Source organism: Dermacentor albipictus, chromosome 7, assembly GCF_038994185.2.
Source record: "Dermacentor albipictus isolate Rhodes 1998 colony chromosome 7, USDA_Dalb.pri_finalv2, whole genome shotgun sequence".
NCBI classification, from domain to species: domain Eukaryota; kingdom Metazoa; phylum Arthropoda; class Arachnida; order Ixodida; family Ixodidae; genus Dermacentor; species Dermacentor albipictus.
Genome location: NC_091827.1, coordinates 49,941,785 through 49,958,653, shown reverse-complemented (window position 1 = coordinate 49,958,653; position 16,869 = coordinate 49,941,785). Strand labels below are relative to the sequence as shown.

The window sequence follows — 16,869 nt, the reverse complement described above, 5'->3', positions numbered from 1 at the left end:
TTTATATGCAACAAACCTCGTCAAATTTGGTACAGTGGTTGCCGAAAAAAGCGAATTCTCCTTTTATATGTATTTAGATAGGAGCACTCGAGCTAAAGCTTCCTCTTAAGGTGAACTTAATTAGCCACAGTTAGTTTAGATAGAGCTTATTAACAGACTTCAAAGCTCTAACTTTAGTGGGTGTCGAACCCATGACTATCGGTGTTAATTAACGTAATTTATGGTAAATTATGCGAAGCTCTTGCAAAAACCTCAATACGTTCGCGGAATGGCGTGGAATGCTTTATTCTTGGTTCGGAAGTTCTTTTTTTTTGGCTTCTTCTTTAGTGAAACGTACGTTGCTCTGTGTGTCGTATGGGTGGTTTCAATGAAAGTATGCACCATACGCTTCACTTTGGTGAGCGCTTGTAGCCTCAGCTCTACGTGGGTATGAGCCACTGGAATTTTTTTCTTGCTACCCATCTCATTCGGCGTATAACCACCCAAAGAAGAGGATTTAAACAGCAAGAAACCGTCCAAATAATTCAAGCACTCCTTATAAGCCGGATCACATATGGCACTCCGTATCTACTCCTCAAGAAAGCTGTAATTGAAAAACTCAACATCATCATCAGAAAAGCAATCAAGAGTGCACTAGGACTCCCCAGTATGACCTCAACCACAACACTCCTCAAACTTGGCCTCCATAACACGTGGGAAGAAATGAGCGAAGCGCATAGAGCCAGCCAGCTGGAACGCCTTAAGCTGACTCAAACAAACAGAGCAGTACTTCGCAAGCTTGCATACAGCGAAAACTTCATAGCAGACCCAGACGCGCAAGCCCGATTGCCTCCACTTCTTCGTGCCTCTATCTCAGTCGCCCCAATACCTCGCAACATGCACGCAACATACCACAAAGACAGAAGACAAGCAAGAGTTAGAGCGCTTAGCAAGAAATACTCAAAGAACCGGAGCACGAGATATACAGATGCGGCAAAATACCCAGGTAGAACAGCATACGCAATTACGGTGACCAACAACCAAGGGAAGGAACTAATTGCTGCCACCATACCGGCCAGAAATCCAGAAACGGCGGAGGAACTGGCCATCGTCCTCGGCATCGCCACATGCAAAAACAGCAATCATCTTGAGCTACTCGCAAACGGCATGTAGAAACTTACGAAAAGCCCCAATTTCTACCGCAGCGGTGAAGATTCTAAAAGAAATAACAAGACGCCAAGAACTACCCGACACCTACGTCGTATGAACCCCAGGCCACGAACACCTGGCAGGAAACGAAGCAGCACATGCTGTCACCCGAGAGCATACCAGCCGGGATTTCCTGCCGCATGGTCTCCGGAAAGCGACGAGAGTGGAGGACATTCCCATCAACTACGCCGTAATATTGCAACATTACCGACTGGAAAGAAGCAATATCCTCTACCTCATCCAAAATTAAGCAAGGAAGAAGCCACCACCCTCCGCAAACTACAAACAAATACGTATGTACACGGAATTATCATGCACCGAATGCACCCCACCAAATTCTCATACCTATGCCGGTATTGTGACGTACCAGACACGCTCCCATACATGGTGTTGGTGTGCCCACACCGCGAGACAAACAGTCAAGATGATCCCTCAGAACCGCTACAAGCGATCGAAGAAACGTGGGAGGCAATATTAAAGGCACAGATCCTGGAAAATCAGCGAGAGAGAGAGAGAGAAAAACTTTATTGATTCTATCAAGGGGTTTAGCGGTGAGCGTCTTGCGCTTGCTGCCTGGCTCTTCGGCACGGGTGTGCCCCTATCCCAGGGCTCCATTGAGCCTGGCCACTTCGCACGCGTGCTGCACCATTGCCCTTTGGGCGGTGAGCTCGCTGCTGGTGAGCAGGCCCTCCCATTGCTCCGCACTCGGGTTTTTATGTTTATGGAATGTGTAGTTATGCTTACATTCCCATGGTATGTGGTAAAGTGTTGGTATTTCTCCAAGTCTGGTGGACCGGGCCCGGGCTGCAGCATTAGCCAACGGCTTTCTGGACTAAGAGAGCCGCCCACCTAGGGCGAAGAAAGGACACTTACAATAAACGTTTTCTTTCTTACAATAAACATTCATTCCTCCTCCTCCTTACGAGGGTATGAGTCATTGCTTAAGGGGGCACAGGCGGTATGAGACATTCATTGTCTTACGTGACGGATAAATTTCTCGTTGGGTTGCCATAGAAATGCTTACACATTTAAAAAGAAAACAAAAAGACCCCTATTGCAAAACCCTGTATCCAGTGTACAGTGCCATGAAGGATTATGGGCCCAGTGTCGTGCGCTGGATGCTGGAGCGCTGGACTGGTGGTCCACCAGTCCAGCGCTCGGTATTGACGCGAAAATCAGGTCCAGGGGGGAGAAAAGCCCGGTGCCTGGCTACCGCAGATATTTCTTGAAATGAAACGAAGCAAGAGAGATAATTTTGATGCAATAAAAAACAGTAGAAAAAAATTACCAGCAACGCGATTCAATTTGAGCCGTACACTTTACGACAACACCACGCCTGAATTCTTATTCTTTAACACATGGGAGTAGAAACTTCAGCGAAACAAGGAAAAACAAACCCCTACAGAAAGTTAAGGGGGCTCAAAACACATTCAAATTTAAGGCAAGCACATGCAAGCGTCCAATAAAGGCAACCAGTCTTGCGCTGTTTCTCGTGCAGCGTACAAACTACGAACGCAGGCAGCAAATTCCGGAAAAAATAACCGAGTACTTCATGGTGGTTCACTGCGCCTGTCGCACATTCTACTGCACCAAAGGCTATGTAGGCAAAGTACCATGGACATGAAGTATGAGGAACCACACGAATCTTTAAAAGGTGGGAAACAGATTACTCATGATATCATATCTAACTTTCTTAAAAGTGTTTCAGGCGAATATAGCAGGAGAACACTACTACCTACCATCTACAAAACAGTAATCAATCGCTTCAGTATGCGGCCACAAACAACAGTTTGTTGACCCCAGAATGAAACAGCCCCTCTTTCCTAACCAAGTTTTGACAGGAAGAGTTGCGGAATGTAACTTAAAGAAATAAAAAGGTTTTGATCCCTGGAGGAATGATCATTCCACGTACACGGTTAAGTACATCTAGGTAATGTGGTGTCTACACATGTGCTCTTGGGACAAAGGAGCGACAACACAGCAGTGCAAACAGTAAAAGGGGCATTTACTGCACCTTTCATAATACAACGCCTGCTAGCCGAATTGCTATCCACAGAACATGCCGGTGGGTGCACGACAAATCTAAGAAGTCCGACTCACCGCCATTGAATATCGAGCGAATATGTTTGCCCCATGCTGGACGCCAACGCTTAGTCATTCTCGTGTACAGTCAGGTAAACGGCGGCACCTTCAAACAGTCGTGTTTACTCCGCTGTCCTGCTCCTATACGCCTCGGAAGACGACCTAGCACCGAGCCAAAGACTCCGAGACAAAAAAGAAGAGCCTACTCCCTGTCTCACCTAACTAACGCCACCGTTAGGTGGCGATAGCGACGCAAAACTCGCGCCATTTCTCGTAATGTTCTGCAACCGCACTGAGCGCCACCAGCGCCGCTTTGCCACGGGGAGAAGCCGGGTTACAGGAGACGGAACAGCCATTCCGGGAGCCCATCAGGGCACGTGTGACAGTCGAGCATCCCAACAGCAATAACGTTCCAAATAAGGCACACGATAAAGGGGAACAGGAAATAATGTGTCTGCGAGTGTAGCGGAAAACTCTTGGCGGGTGCCAGTGAAAATATAACGTCGTCTGGCGAATAATCTACCATCTCAACTGCTAGCCGCACTTATAGTGCTTAGTTCTCTCGCGCAGACGTGGTCGATGCACTTTCGTCCCACGAGGAGAACTTACGGCTACATCAGGAAGACGGGATTGCTGTCCGTTTTCTGTAGTAGGTCTTCCAGTGCCACAAAACTGATTTTCGTTTACGATTGGTATTTTACCTTCGAAAAAATTACCGACGATTACGTTACTTCCTAATGCGAAATTTGAGCGCAGCAAATAAGCTGTTTCACCTTTTCGATAGATTGAGGCAAAGAAATCGAGCAACACATGTATGCGCTATCACAGAATTTTTTTTTATTTTTCACACGTATTCCTTTAACAAAGACTCCACTAACAGTTCTTGACAGTCATGAAGGAAGCTTTGTGGTCGGAGAAATAGACTGATATATGTTTGACTTGGTACACCAATGCTTGATTCTCAAAGACGAGATCTATACAAGTGCCTCGCGAGGTTGTCACAGCCGTGGGACGCGTTACGAGCGAGAGGAACGGGATGTTCTCCGGCATAAGTGTTAGGAAATTGCTGTTTGTCTTTATGTCAACATTAAAGTCCCCCACTACTAACATCGGTGTGGATCGATGGACGGTTAATGCGAGTTGCAGGAAGTGCACGACGTCTTTCGTGAGTGCGGTAGCGGACTCACGAAAGCGGTATCAGTCGGTCGCTGCTAGCGCTGGGGGGATGAAAGGGGGGCGGAGCTGGTTATGAGGCCGACGATAACGCCGACGACGACGCGAAACCCAGGAACGGACGCCAAAGAGCCATTTGTGTAGCCAGCCCTCCTCCACAGTCTCTCCTCCTCCCTTCCATCATCCTCCCTCGCCCGGAGAGCCGACAGCGCGCATGCGCGGCGGCGGAGCAGATTCGTCGGCGAGCTACGACGCGAAACCCAGGAACGGACGCCAAAGAGCCATTTGTGTAGCCAGCCCTCCTCCACAGTCTCTCCTCCTCCCTTCCATCATCCTCCCTCGCCCGGAGAGCCGACAGCGCGCATGCGCGGCGGCGGAGCAGATTCGTCGGCGAGCTACGACGCGAAACCCAGGAACGGACGCCAAAGAGCCATTTGTGTAGCCAGCCCTCCTCCACAGTCTCTCCTCCTCCCTTCCATCATCCTCCCTCGCCCGGAGAGCCGACAGCGCGCATGCGCGGCGGCGGAGCAGCAGATTCGTCGGCGAGCTGGTTACGAGGCCGACGACGTCGACGACGACGACGACGACGACGCGAAACCCAGGAACGGACGCCAAAGAGCTGCGCTCTAAAAAGTCTGAAAGAAACCGCCAACCCGAGACGCTGTACGAGCTGCAACTGCCGATTTTGGCAGCCGTTTCTCGTTCTGCGCGTGAGGGAAACGCAACATTTTCAGAGTTCAACGATCCGTTTTAACGGACGCGCCCGTATAGTCACATATCGCAGTCTGAGAACCGTGGATTGGCCCCGCTGGCAGCCTTTGGCGAACGCGCACATACGTCTGCATGCTTATAGCGCGTCGAATTGACGGTCACTGCTTCTTGTGTTGACATTGTACACACGAAATAAATTGTTTCATTAACAACACTGATGCAAAAGCTGAACTACAGAGCAATCTTTCGTAGTTAGACTTGTTTATTCGTGAAACCAGAAGCGCCGATAGGCTGTAGACAGACTCAGCGAGTGCACTATATAGGCTCAGAAAAAGGTTGAATCTCTGCTAGAAGCCCGAGTGTGTCCGGTTACAGACCGAAAGAATCGCACGTGACTCTTTCGCCGCGCCTACCCCAGCTCCATCAAAGAACGTTCGCTTCCTGATGCGTAGTCTTGGGCATGTACTGTTTGCTTTCATCTTTTGCCGATGACTGCATTTTTCCCCGGCTAACAAATGTTAAACGTTCTCGCTCAGTGCAGGACGCGCCTGCATGTAACGTAACATTTTCGATTAATGTAGGCGATTGCATGTGTTGTTTTCTCGCCCAAGCTTTTTGTAATCAGAATACATGCGTGACGCCAATAGTGCTGTACATTATGGAACTAGTGCGAGCTCCTCGAAACCTTAGATGAGCCAAGTAAAGAAAGCCGGCGTGTACCATCCACACACCGGATTTCAACCATGTACGAGTGTGGTGTTGGCCGGTATCACTGGGATGGCTGTGGATTGTTTTGCTGGATCACCTAACATACAATCCGTGTTATATATATATATATATATATATATATATATATATATGTGTGTGTGTGTGTGTGTGTGTGTGTGCGTGTGTGTGTGTGTGTGTGTGTGTGTGTGTGTGTGTGTGTGTGTGTGTGTGTGTGTGTAGAGAGAGACAGACAGATAGATAGGTAGATAGCGAATCCACTCACGCATGCCTGAGCAACAGAGGTAAAAAAACGAGTATATTTATTTATATAGTTATTCACTTGTTGTAGCTTCAGTGCTTCTTTATGAATCATTATACAGGGGCGGGCGCACAAATAATGACACAAATGTAGTATACTACCGCAGTATGAAATGACTTGTTTAGCAACATTGTCCAAAATTTAAAAAGGAGATGAAGCAGCTGCAGTGACACCAAATGTACATGCAAATACCGCGTACGGCACTACAAAAGGAATAATAAGTAATAAGCACATGAATAAAATGGAGAAAATTGTGTTATAGAATGAAACTAAAGGGCGTGTTGGAACCAGCTGTGTGCTCTGTTATGTACGCGCGACGCCACATGCGAGAGGCCGCGCCAACAGCGTCTGTGTCTGCACGGCGGATCACGTGATGCGCGGAGCCTATATAAGAGGCGGTATAATCAGGCGTCAATCCGTTCGCTGTCCGCAATCCGTAATCAGGCGTAACAGGCGTCATAATCCGTTCGCTGAACAAAAGGGGCTCCTCGATCCCCCGAAGGACAGCGTCCTGAATGCGTTCTTAGGACACGAGTGCTCATCGCGACAAAAGGCACGTAGCAAAACAAACCGTAAAACAAAGTTGCTTGAAAGAAGAAGTGCGCATCTTCTAATGCGGGCAAGTGCAGTTTCACGAAAGTGTTCGTCGTTAGCGGGATTTCCTCATTGTCAACACCAGTCGAGACTTGTTTTGGGGAGAACTGAGAGTAAGTGACTGTGTTGTGGGTGTGTTCTGTCGAGCGGGCGGCAGTGTTCTACTCAATGAATGGATTTAGGAGCGGGCTTGATGCAGCGTGAGCCAAGATAAATGTTATGATGATGTGTTTTATGGAATAAACACAATCCTGACATTTCCAGCGAGCGGCTAGCTTAGGAAGGTCTAGAGCAATTTTCATTGGAGTAAAGGTAACAAAGCATTCATAATTACTTTGGCAAAACGGCATCACAAATTCTTAATTATTTTCAAAAGATTCGTTCGCGTGTTCTTACTGGGATGCCTTATCGGTGACCCATTTTCTAAGTTAGGTTGAACGTAAGTGGTGTACAGATGGACAATGGTATGAGAACATTTTCATTTTAAATTTCCGAGCATCCATCAGCCTTGGATGTCATCTAACCAATGTGAGGTTCCTATTGGAGTTTTTTAACAATGCGCTTGTCAAGATGCGTTATAAATGTCGCACCCGTTATTTGGTGATAATGTGAGAAAGCTCCTTCCACGAATAATTATAAAATTTATCTGGAGGACGCCGTTGCATTGTATGAAGTCACTGCGTGTGACAGTTTGACCTCGCGGTTCAACACCCACGACGATAAGGGGAGAGAGAATAGTCTAGAGGAAATTGAAATCCCCCAAGTAACGCTGGAAGAGGTAAAGAACGCCATGGGAGCTATGCCAAGGGGGAAGGCGGCTGGGGAGGATCAGGTAACAGCAGATTTATTGAAGGATGGTGGGAACACTGTCCTAGAAAGACTGGCCACCCTATATACACAATGCCTCATGACCTCGAACGTACCGGAATCTTGGAACAACGCTAACATAATCCTAATCCATAAGAAAGAGGACGCCAAGGACTTCAAAATTATAGACCGATCAGCTTACTGTCTGTTGCCTACAAAGTATTTACTAAGGTAATCGCAAATTGAATCAGGAACACCTTAGACTTCTGTCAACCAAAGGACCAGGCAGGATTCCGTAAAGGCTACTCAACAATAGACCATATTCACACTATCAATCATGTGATAGAGAAATCTGCAGAATATAACCAACTCTTATATATAGCCTTCATTGATTACGAAATAGCGTTTGATTCAGCCGAAACCTCAGCAGTCATGAAGGCATTACGGAATCAGGGTGTAGATGAGCTATATGTAAAAATACTGGAAGATATCTATAGCGGCTCCACAGCCACCGTAGTCCTCCACAAAGAAAGCAACAAAATCCCAATAAAGAAAGGCGTCAGACAGGGAGATACGATCCCTCCAATGCTATTTACAGCATGTTTACAGGAGGTATTCAGAGACCTGGAGTGGGAAGAATTGGGGATAAAAGTTGATGGAGAATACCTTAGCAACTGGCGATTCGCTGATGATATCGCCTTGCTTAGTAACTCACGAGACCAATTGCAATGCACGCTCACTGGCCTGGGGAGGCAAAGCAGAAGGGTGGGTCTCAAAATTAATCTGCAAAAAACTAATGTAATGTTTAACAGTCTCGGAAGAGAACAGCAGTTTACGATAGGTAGCGAGGCACTGGAAGTGTTAAGGGAATACATATACTTAGGGCAAGCAGTGACCACGGATCCGGATCATGAGACTGAAATATCCAAGAAGAAAAAGAATGGGCTGGGGTGCGTTTGGCAGGCATTCTCAAATCATGAACAGCAGGTTGCCACTATCCCTCAAAAGGAAAGTGTATAACAGCTGTGTGTTACCAGTACTCACATATAGGGCAGAAATCTGGAGCCTTACGAAGAGGGTTCTGTTGAAATTGAGGACGACGCAACGAGCTATGGAAAGAAGAATGATGGGTGTAACGTTACGGGATAAGAAAAGAGCAGATTGGGTGAGGCAACAAACGCGGGTAAATGACATCTTAGTTTAAATCAAAAAATAGAAATGGGCATGGGCCGGACATGTAATGAGGAGGGAGGATAACCGATGGTCATTAAGGGTTACGGACTGGATTCCAAGAGAAGGGAAGCGTAGCAGGGGGCGGCAGAAAGTTAGGTGGCCGGATAACATTAGGACGTTTGCAGGGACAACACCGCCACAATTAGTACATGACCGGGGTAGTTGGAGAAGTATGGGAGAGGCCTTTGCCCTGCAGTGGGCATAACTAGGCTGCTGCTGCTGCTGCTGCTGATGATGATGATGATGAAATATTCCTGGCACATGCTGTGGCAGATGACATGAGACAGATGAGTTTGTTTTTGAACAAATTTTGAAGCGGCACCTGCCACGTTTCAACTGAGAACTTGTGAATTTCGGTTTCCAATGACTTATATCTGTGAGAAACAGGAGCTTGACACTACTTCGGTGATCGCCAGCTGCTCGTGCCCGGCTGCCACCAAGGAATGAAGAGGACGTGAGATTCAGCGAGCCTCGCCTGCTCGTGCTCTCCAACGATCACCGAACAGCAGCTTCTAGCAGTGCTCGGCCTCTCCACAGTTCGCCATGGGTAAGAGTTCACCGTATTTGCCATCGCGCTTCCTTGACCCCAATAGCTGCTGATATTGAGCGTACAGTCCCCTGGAGGACCGCGCCTAGAGATAAACGTCTGTCGAGGCAAACCATGAACTGGGGACGTAGTGACTTTTGCCTCGATTCTTCCGGCCCTCTCTGAGAGCAAATTAAACGGAATCAAGTAGCACTACCGAGAAAACGGGTCAGCTCGAACTAGGGATACTAGAGACCAGCGGGCCGGTATCTGCCTTGTACTGCTCGACTATAGTATAGTAATACATAGCTGCTGCCTTGGCGTAGCAACCATCTGTCACGATATTTTTTCGCTGAATTTAATGCCTTCACAGTGGAAAAATTAAAACGGTGGATGCCGTGCTTATGTGGGAACCGGTTCTGCACGAAGCTCTCCGTGATGCTTGTGTGAATGTTGAAACAAATGTAATGCAAACGTAAGGCTGTGCCTGGAAATTCGCCAAATAACGCTACTGTAACATAAATCTACGCAAGCTGAATGTTATCGGCGCAAAAACAGAGCAGTATTGCTTGAAACGTAACTCCATCTAAAAGATGTAACACATTGACGAAAATTCCTACCTTTTCCGTACCCGACTTCTTCAATTTTCGGTTGCAGGCCCCTTTATATCTTCCCTCTTCTGCTTGTACATCCTGGAGCATGTGTAGTGGCACATACCCATCCTGGGTCATTGACCAAGAATTGGCATGTACCCCATGTCACATATCTTCGACGTACTCGGTCGACCAACTTGTCTATTCGGTCACCTACTCAGTGTTGCTTACCCAGTGGCGCAATCAGTTGTCAACTCTGAAAGCCAGAACTCGCAAATTGCGAGGACAAGGCAAAAAGGGTTCTGCTTTAAATAATGAATATGACAGTAATTTATTTTACACCTTATGCTAACTCCAAACTGTAGGCTCAAGGAAAGATGAAAACAGGTGAAGTAGTTCTCTCTCACCAAGCGGACAACAAGAATGTTGCCGGCGTGCCATTTCTTGCCAGACTAATAATACCGTGATTGGTTGTGGCCCACGGTGCATCCTGGGTCGCACATTTTATTGGCAGAATCGGTTCACCTGTTTCCCCTTTAATTCAGGTTCCTAATTCGTAATACTGCCGAGTTACTAATTATCGCGCATATTCAACGCAAGTTGTCTAATCTAGTCACCTGTTCTCTCCATGTTCTAGGGGAATCAATGATGTCCGAAGTTTCGCAGTCGGGTAAGTACGAGGCGTTATGACCAGCATAGGTATAACCGAATCCGGAAGGATTTGTGAATCCGTGGCCGAGTTGTCAACCTATTGTTCGTACGTACTATATACGAGTTGCCGGCCCGATTTGTGGCTGTGGCTGTGTGGCTACAGCGTGGCTGTAGCACGCGATCGCTGCTTTTCCCTAGTGATAGTTAAAACTAGAATTCTGGGGATTTACGTGCCAGAGCCGCGTTACGGTTATGGTGCGCGCCGTAGTGGGTTGCCCAAGGTGAATTTCGACCACCTGGGCATTGCTGGCGTACACCCTATGCATGGTACACTGAGGTTATGAACACTATACGCCCCCACCGAAAGGCGGCCGCCGCGACCAGGATTTGATCCGGCACTGCGCCTTTAGCAGCGCAGCGCCAAGGTCGCTAAGCAACCACGATGGGTTCCGCACTAACTGTTCAACGGAGCGATAGGCAAAAAAAAAAAATTATGGGGTTTTACGTGCCAAAAATACTTTCTGATTATGAGGCACGCCGTAGTGGAGGACTCTGGAAATTTCGACCACCTGGGGTTCTTTGACGTGCACCTAAATCTAAGTACATGATGTTTTCGCCTTTGGCCCCCATCGATATGCGGCCGCCGTGGCCGGGATTCAATCCCGCGATCTCATGCTCAGCAGCCCAACATCATAGCCACTGGGCAACCACGGTGGGTGCAGGAGGAGCGGCAGGCACGACATCGACACCATACACTTTTTTTTTCATGCCCGGAGGCTTGCTTAGAGCCTGAAGTCACCCAAAGTGCTTACGTTTTAGGTGCGTGACACCCCATACGCCATTCAAAAACAGTGTCCTAAACCCATCTTTGGTTTATTTACGGCAGCAAGCCATGCTGCGATCGGGGCATCTTATAGTCTAAGATTTCAGGCTGCAGCTTTAGCAAACGTTGGCTTTGGCATAATTACGTTGGCTCGTTTGCGTATAGACGCACGCCAAACAGCTGTGCTGGTGCTATGCGCATTGAGACCTTTGACAGCGCTTCTCATTTGGGTGCCCCAGTGGGCACCTCCTCTCTCGCCATGTGTGGTTAGCGAGGAGGACATCGAAGAACCTTAATACGCATGCCAAGAAGTGACCGACGCCAAATGCAATGGGGCCCCATCTAGTATTAAGTGTGTCGCAGCCAACTCGGGTCAAGCAAATAAAAAAAAGTGCAACGAGATATGAAGCTACGCGTACAGGCGTTTTTTTTTTTGTGGTATCCTCGCGCGTACTAGTAATGTTTTGTTGTCGTGGTTAATCACATGTGTGAAGAATAATTTTCTAAATAACTAATTATTTTCATAAATGTAAAAATTCGGGCATCTAATCCTCCATCGTATTCGAAAACAAAATGCTCAAACATTTTCAGCTTGTTACATCAATCCTAATTACTTATTCCAAGTTACAAATTTGTGATGCAAAAGGCGAACAAAGACGCATAGTGAGCGCGACACAGCAGGGGGCTCGAAATGGTTTTTAAACGACTAGCAATACTCGTTGGCTGCTTTGATCGGCGCGAAAAAGTGACCAGGCTTTGCTCTCTTTCATGCCTGTTCGAACGAGCAAACTTCCTTGGGACGCTACCTCTAAGAGTCGTGAGCCACGAATTAGGCCGCCGATAGCAAGCGTGACCGAAGTGAAGCAGACAAAAAAAGGGGTTCTGTTGATCGGTTGCTGCTCTCTTTGCGTAACAAAGATAAGAAGAGGGAAGAAAATAGCTTTCGGGAAAGCACTGTTCGAGTGACGTAGCACGGTGAAGTTGCAAGTGAAGCATCAGCCCGAGTGATTCCCCACTCAAATAGTCCCGAGAGAAGTATGATGTGCTTTACGCGCGATTGCTACGCAGTTGAAAGCAACGAGCCACAATTTTGAATCATTTGGAGTGCTTGTCTTGTAAAAGAGAACATGCCGCTCTCTCACGAATAAAGAGCCAGCGTAACGAAAGACATCTAACAACAGCAGCACTCTCATAGAGCCCAGCGGCTGAATTGTCCCTAACGCACCAAGCAGATTGTATTGACACCTGAACCGCACTTCAGATTTCGGTTTTGAGCGAGCGCGTTTTGAACGCCAGCTGGCACTCGTTTAGCAGGTTGCGCTGATTGGGGCGGCATTTATTTTTTTTTGTTATTTTACTTTCTGCTGTGCTCCCGAGAAGTCCGAACACCTCGTCCTCAAGTCAAGAACGAGAGGCAGACCACCCGGCTACGATGAACCCGATCCTAACGTCACCCTCAATGGAACACCCATTCCAAAAGTGGAAACCCTACGAGTTCTAGGGTTACACATACACAGAGACGGGTCCGGGGCGGCCACCCTCCCGCGACTACAGCGGACGCTATCACAGCTCACGCATCTCGTCAGGAGAGTTGCAAGCCATAGAAGCGGACTTAAAGAAGAGGACACGATACGCGTGATGCAAGCACTCCTCACCAGTCGAATAACATACGGCACGCCCTACCTCGCGCTGAAGAATGTAGAGATAGAAAAAATTAACATTCAAATACGGAAAGCCACCAAAATCGCCCTGGGCCTACCATCTACGGCTTCGACTACGAGGCTTCTCAAGATGGGCGTACACAACACTTGGCAAGAGCTAGCTGAAGCTCACAAAGCCAGTCAATTAGAACGACTGAAGCTCACGCCCACCGGAAGATCAGTGCTGCAACGGCTGAGCTACGGTGAAACCTTTATAGCCACGACGGACCGAAAAGAAAAAATTCCTACAAACATCCGCGAATCCCTGTGCATAGCCCCAATTCCACGCAACATGCACCCCACGTACCACAAGGAAAGAAGACAAGCCCGAGTGGATGCTCTACGGCGAAGACACAGGCAAGATCCGGACGCCAGATACACCGACGCAGCCAAATACCCGCAAAGAAACGCTTACGCCCTGAGCGTCGTAGATTCTCAGGGCAGAGAGCTAGCGTCTGCCACAGTCCGTGCACAAAACCCCGAGACTGCAGAAGAGACAGCGATCGCCCTAGCGACTACCACGTGCATGGACGCAGCTGTCATCTTCTCCGATTCTCAAGCAGCCGTCAGAAACTACGCTAAGGGTCGCGTGTCAACACAAGCACTGAAGCTATTGAAGCACCGCAGTACTCCGATCCCCTACACCTGCGTGACATGGGTTCCTGGGCACGAGGGGCTGGAGGGTAACGAAGCGGCACACGCCGCGGCCCGAGGCCACACCTGCCGGGCCAACCCTTCCTGCTCTCGAGACGCCCGGTCTGCGCCAGCGGAGGCAGAGACCGTACCCATCACGTACTCAGGGATGCTTCAACATCACAGGCTGGAACGCAGGGTGTACCCACCACCTCACCCAAAGCTCAACAAAGAAGAAAGCACTACACTCAGAAGACTGCAAAGTAATACTTATATCCACGGAATCATCATGCATAGACTGTACCCAACGCTACAAGGATACCACTGCCCAATGTGCGGCGTACCGGACACCTTAGCGCACCTGATCATCGAATGTCCATGGCATATAGACAAAGACGCATTGCCTTCACCGAGAGACTGTTGCACCGCCAGACAAAGCGAAGACCTCATGGAAACGTGGGAGGCCAAGCTAGTCTCCGAGGACCTGGAAAAACAACGACGTCTCGTTGCCAGGGCCAAGGAAGCAGCGAAGGCCAGAGGGTTCCTGGAATGAGGAGACCTCCCACCGAGAGTTGAACCAGGGCTTACCCCGGAAAACTGTTTCCAAAATAAAAGTTTATTCCTCCTCCTCCTCCTCTACTGCTCAACCTCACGCGCGGTCTTCGTGCGAAATCATTTCGTTATTTAGTAAAAAAAAAATTGTAAACACTCGTTTATAAGCCTCAACCGAATGTGTGTCACGTGCAATTTCATAAATTGAACGCAATACGCCTTGCCATTGAGGAAATGTTTATTTTGCACCCTATAAGTGTTCGTTCCGGGCTTTTTGTGCGTTCGTCCACCATTGTGGCACCAGGTAAGCAGCAGCAGTTCCCTTACGAAGCTCCACCCGACTGCATCAGCCAAATTCTGCGCTTTCTCCCGGCGCGAGCAACCCATTCCCTTGTTATCACGCTTGGAAATCGCTAGTCGAGTTTTCGAGAAGCGTGCATCCCGAAAGATAGTATATGTTACGCGGTCATAGAAAGCGTCACAATCTTGTCCCACTAAGCTTGATTACACGCCAGGTTAATAACAGTCACCACGGCCGAGCTGCGTTTTGCCCACTGCATCACAACGCCAGGTGCGGCGAGAGTGCTTCAAAAGTAGTCCAAGAAGTAACGAACTTCATTGTAATAATGTTGGGGGCAAGAGAAAGCGTCACGAACATGTCCCAGTAAGATTTAGTACACGCGAAACTAACACCGTCACACGGCCGAGCTGCTTTTCGCCAACTGCGCGACAAACACAGGAGCGGCGAGCATGCGCGTAAACTGTCGAAATGAGTTACAATAATGTTGGGGCCCATAGAAAACGTCAAAAGCCTCTCGCACTACGAGTGATTTACTCAAATGAACTATACCAGGACGGCCAAGGTCTGTTTTTACTAACTCCGTCACATGTCTCGGTTTCGTGCCGTAAAAGTCTAAATTGCTCAAAATGCGTCGCTGACTGCCAAACAAAATTTCTCACCGTCCTGTGGTCCACTAGTACAGTGGTGCGGTTTCGACGTGCAGAAGTAACGCAAGAATACGCCGAGAGCCGAACAAACAGGTTAAACGCGCAAAAGAAATCGAGAGACGCGGGCAGCCGAACAGGCGAACTTCGCATGAGCAGCCGGCATTGCTCGCTTCGGTGACGTGTCTGACGCATGACGCATGCATCTGGCGCATCTGGCGTGACGTCAGCTTGTGGCTAGGTAACGCGAGAAAAATAAGTCACAGGGTATAAGTTCATTTACACGCAAAACGTTTTACTTTTACTGGAAACAATTAACAAAAAATTCATGAGCCATTCCGTGATTCCATTCCATTCCATTATCCGCTTGGCCTTAAGCTTCGGAAGCCGCGCCGGCACACAAGGGTACACGTAAGCGTTCGTCTTTGAGAAACGCGGAACCGCACCTTTCAGCAGAGTAGACGCGTTGCACTGAACCGAGGCACGTTACACTTTGTCAGCGCCCCCTTACACGGGACGCAGTCTAGAAACTTCCCCAACGTTCTCCCCGGGAAAGCACCGCCTCAGCACATCCACCGCCTTCTGCCGTCGCTCTTCAGACCGTGTGCCGTTGGTTTCCGAGAGACCTTTAGGGAACCATATGCGATCAAATACTCGGCAGCTTGATCCGAAGTTGTGATAGAGAAAGTCTGTTTGGAAGCTTGAGCAGGCACCGTCAAATCCCAGCCCCATGCCCTCGTGGCGTCGGCGTCTCTTTGTGGCATTCTCGGCGTCGCGGTATTTGTCCTCGGCTCTTGCTCGTCGCTTACATCGCGGGCGTGCTGTTCTCGGGCCACCAGGTTTGATGGTCGCTCTCCCACCAGTGCTTTCGCTGTCGCTCTTCTTTGTTAAACTGCTCTTGAGGCGTATGGATCACGCGTGCCCTTCCCATAGCAACAGTGCAGTGAAATGGTACCGTAAATTGCCCTTGTTCGCCTTACAGGCACATAACTACGTCGTACATTCACAGAGAGGCAGCTGTGACGGAGCGCCGTTTTAGACATAGGTGGCCGTTAAGCTCAGCCCCGACGCAAGCGGCGATATGCGTTTGCTTTTGTTGTTGGCTTTTTCACTCCTACGTTTTAGGGGAGAGTATTTAGCGGAAAGTTATTCCGCGTGGACGCAGGGTGTCTACCAAGTTGACATTTCCAAATTCCCTGAGTTTTCCAGGTTTTCCCTGATTTGTTTTGCTAAATTCCCTGAGTGACACTGACCTTTGTTTTATGTCGAGACGCCACTGCCCCAGCTTTGGTCACAACAGCGCCCGACGGTTCACTTGCTGGCGGCGTAAGAAACGAAGCTACAGAAGGTGTCCTGGCTCCGTTTGCAGCAAGTCGGTGCTTCTTACTTACAGCGTGACTTGTCAGCGCTCTTCTTCCCATGTTGCTCAGCGAAAGCTGCTTTCTGCATAGCGTACAGTACGCCGCGTTCGCGTTATTTTCAACGGGCCTAACCCAGGTGGCAAACTCACAATGTTTCGGATTCGTCCAGTCCTGGACGAAAGTACACTTGGACGCGCTCATACTTGACACCGAACAAAGCTTGCCTGCTGCACCACTGCTTCAACTAAACCAAGTCGGGTCAGAACGGGG

At 48.6% G+C, this 16,869-nt stretch overlaps 2 protein-coding genes across 2 annotated transcripts in view; one reads left to right on the top strand and one right to left on the bottom strand.

Annotated features, from left to right (window-relative positions):
• The window catches only part of LOC135910146 (uncharacterized), a 103,817-nt gene that overhangs the window by 79,017 nt on the left and 7,931 nt on the right, over window positions 1-16,869 (bottom strand). The gene's annotated exons all lie outside the window — the stretch shown is intronic.
• The window catches only part of LOC135910155 (uncharacterized), an 85,798-nt gene continuing 79,514 nt past the window's right edge, over window positions 10,586-16,869 (top strand). The window contains exon 1 of the mRNA XM_065442191.1: window positions 10,586-10,604. The gene's annotated coding sequence lies outside the window, so the exon portion shown is untranslated. The remainder of the gene's footprint in view (window positions 10,605-16,869) is intronic.